Below are 3892 nucleotides of genomic sequence, written 5' to 3'. Positions count from 1 at the left end.
TCTTCACCAACACAGGCTGCTGGGCAAAGAGGCCAGATGTTTTGCATGAGTAGACAATACTTCCAGAGATGGACGAGAAGCTTGTTTTGGCCCACATATCTGTAACAGACTCAGGGGGACAGGGCCAGAAGTGGAGGGTGCCTGGCCAGGTTGTTACAGATCCCTGCTATTTGGTTTGCAACTGACAAGTCACCCCTAAACCCACAGTTATGGATGCTTGCTAGGGGAATTTATTGCTTTGGTTTGTTTGCAGGTGGGAAAAGAAGGGCAATGTTGCCAAAATATTGCAGGGTTTCAGAAATCTGCAAAAGGGCCATGGAGGGCACACGTGAGCCCATCATCTGCATCTCTCTGGAGAATGCCAGCAGGAAAGAACCTCACTCAGGTGCTGCACAAGGGGAAGGTTGAGAGAGGTTTATGGACGCTTACCCATTGGCAGCTTCAATGTGCCTTGAGATAATACTTGAGAAACAGCTTTTTTGCATGCTGGTAGTTTTTTATTATTTGATTCTTTGGGGCATGTTGAGCAGCTTGAATTGCAGACATCTAGATAAAGTTTTGGCAGAATGTCACTTGACGATCCTGCCCAATCTCTGAGAGAGAAAGTGTCAGCTATGCTGCTTTGAGAGGCCAGAGTCAGCAGGCTGTGCATGCACCTCAAGAATTCAGTCTACATTCAGGAGACGTAGGAAAACAAGGCTGCTCCCACAAGACAGAGCTTGGAGGAGAAGGTGCACTACCACAACTACAATTTCTGTGCTCCAAATGAGAGAAGTTGGGTGTGGGCCAGTGTTTCTTATTACTGCGTATAGTCAATTTAATTCCCGTTGCTAGAATTAAATGTGAGCGATTAATAAAATTATTTTGCTAAGATAATTTATTGAGGAGTAGACCAGAAAATAAAGCACAGAAACGGGCAGAAGCAATATGTTCCCTAAGCAACTGGAGATCTGGGACAGCAGAGTGCTGTGGCCCATGTAGCAGTATGGCCATGGTCAGTATTTTGGCCATTCTTCTCCCCATTTGACAGGGGAAGGCGGGTGGGCTGGGGTGTGCTCATCTCGCGCAGTCCCCTCTGAGGGCAGGCACCCTCCAATGCAAGTTTTCAGCTGGGTGCTCTATCAAGTAGGAAGGTGGTGGCACGATCTGGACCAGGCTTAAATCCTCTTAAATATCCAAGGGATGTGTCACTTCAGCTGCTAGAGAGCAGGAGAGGCAAAAGTGACAGGAGCCCATGCTCTGCTTCTGTGTTTTCATCTCCTCTTCCGGGATCTGTGCTTTGATCCTTTTCATTTTTGCCGCATAGATTCAGTGAATGGTGCACTGTTAGCACTTCCTGGTGATTAAATTAATCTCCATGTTCAGTTTAGTGGCTCTGAAAAGCAAAATGATGTTACTTAATTTGGATTTTTTGGGGAATGCAGGTGGTACAGCACTCTGTCACATGAAGGCAAAACTTTTACCTCAACATGCATTACTCTTTGTCTTTGCATCTTCTACCCTTGTAACTTCAGACATGGGTGCTATACCTCTTTGTTATGTATTATTTAGTGTGCAGTACAATTTGCAATTTCACACTACTGCTTTCATATATTTTTTCTGTGTGACTTCTGAGAGGGAGAGAGGGCCAGGAGAAGGAAAGGGGCAGATTTCAGAATAGAGAAACTGCCTCCTTTGGCTGAAATATAAACAGCCTGGACAGCAAAAAAAAATCCTTCCTTTTTCCTTTCACTGTACTCTCAGCAGTAATGTGGATATGGGATATTCATAGGCAAACTCAACAGAGTAAGTGACACAGTATGTGGCGCTGAAAAATACGAGTGTGTCCAATATAGACTGAAGCTGATTGGTCCACTAGACAGATTCTAGGCATAGTATGTAAAAGAAAAAGCGAGCCTTTTAGGGATTAAATGAGCTAACATAACAGAGACTACCTGCTGTAATGTTGGCTGTATGAAATACCAGTGTAAATATTATCTCAGAGGAAAGAAGAGAGGCTTTCCCAGTAGTGTCAGTGCAAGCATAGGACCAAGTCCTCAATTTGTTTCAGATGTAAAAAGCAGTAAGGACACATGGCCTGAACGGAAGCTAAAATACAGGAAATGAACTCTAGTTTTGAGCAGACAACTAGATGGAATGGATGAACTGAGCTGTGCAGAATAAAATAGTCCATTTTCTTCCTCTTTTTTTCCAATTGATTACAGAAACAGGTCTCCAAGTGCATTGCAGGTAAGTGGAAATGCACCAAAGAATTACCTAGTACGTACGTACATTCATTTTATGCATCTAAATGAAACAAGTTGTAATTGTCTGTGCTTTCAACTTACTGGTTGAATTGTGCAGGTGTTTTCCAAACAAGATCGAGAAGCTGAAGAGAAAAACTGATTGAGTCAAGATGCAATTATGTTGAGAGACCTCTAAATTGTCAGGTTGTAGAAGTATTTTCAAAACTCAAAAATTGACTCATATTTGAAAGTAAAACTGAAACCAATTTTGCCAAAATTAATAAAAATTACAGCTTGAAGCATCCCGAGTGATGGTCACCATTCATACGAGAGAAAAGCACTGACAAAAGGACTTTATTGGGTGTAAGAATTCATAGCGGATTGCTCTCCCAGTTTCAAGTATTAAAGTGGACCGATAATTGATAGAGATGGAGCAGATTCTTGGAGGAAATCTATGCCAGGCAAACTTTGGTTAATCTGAAGTTTGCTAACAACAGTGATCTCTAGCAGGATTTACAGAACTGACAAATCAGCCACCAAAAGAAATTAGAAGGATGAGAGATCATAGGGGAAAGAATCAGGAAGAGAACTCCCTAGAGAATGTGGATGGAAGGGGACGTTGCCATATGTTCCTGGCCTTTTTTTAATCTGTGGAAAGGAGGAGGGGAAAGGTCAGATGATCCCAGTGCACACCATACAAAACAACACTTCCTCTGCAGAGAAAATCCAGAGTTCACTTCTCTCAAACAATTAGGCTCATTTGTCCCAGATGAATAGCTGGGAAGATAGGGTACAGAAGGGCGTTTTCCATATCCAGCTGCAATGACTGGCTTTGCTGATGCTGCAGAATTCACCAAGGAGGAATTAGCTAGTACTAACACAACCTTGCCATGGGCAGTTTGGAAGAAGCCATCAGTCAGAGTGGACTGAAATACAGCCAAGAGTTACTAAAAACACAGCACACCCAAGTATCAACAAGTAATTTTAGGATCAATGGACTAATACTACCAAGGACTAATGCATTGGGGGCTTACCTTGACCTGAGACTTGTAGAATTAGATCAATACAAGAATGCTAAGGATGGTTGCACAAACTTGGAGCATGGATTTTTTTGCTGTAGCAATAATGTGCTGAAAAGGGCAGCACCTTCTGTGAGGAATGTGGAAGCTGGAGTTCATCACCCTTGTGAGTACAGCTTGCTGTCCAAGTGTAATGGAAAGCGGGGGGAGAGGCGGTACTGATCCTAGTTCATCTACTTATGAATCACTGGAAACAAAATATCAGTTTGCAACTTGAAGCAATAAAAATAAATTTTCAGTAATGAAAATGTTATTGGCAGCATCCCTCCCCCCCATCCCCAAATTACTCTGCATCTCCTTTAAGGGAACTGTGAGAGAGCATGTGGAAGACTCTCTTAGGCAGTATTCAGGTTGCAACTGCAATGGAATAGCCTGAGGCTTCAGAATCTGGTGGCACTGTGAGATCACCCAAGCTTTATCCTCATCTTCACCCACAAACCGATTTGTTGAACAACCACTATAGGTGTGAGGAAATGTTTTGAGATGAGTGGGTGAAAATCAAAGTAGTAGGAACACTCGTGCTCATCTTCCTGCATCAGCTACTCTCAGATTATGAGCCTTCACCTCCACCAGCATCTTCCACATTGG

At 42.9% G+C, this 3892-nt stretch overlaps 1 long non-coding RNA gene across 1 annotated transcript; it reads right to left on the bottom strand.

Moving 5' to 3' along the window:
• LOC110394550 lies at positions 871–3662 on the bottom strand. The gene is made up of 3 exons (XR_002435709.1): positions 3592–3662; positions 3260–3491; positions 871–1375 (listed from the first exon to the last, which is right to left on the bottom strand). It is a non-coding gene; the product is annotated as an uncharacterized LOC110394550 (long non-coding RNA).

The sequence above is a fragment of the Numida meleagris genome, chromosome 2 (assembly GCF_002078875.1).
Source record: "Numida meleagris isolate 19003 breed g44 Domestic line chromosome 2, NumMel1.0, whole genome shotgun sequence".
NCBI lineage: Eukaryota > Metazoa > Chordata > Aves > Galliformes > Numididae > Numida > Numida meleagris.
This window is presented reverse-complemented; position numbering and strand designations above follow the sequence as displayed.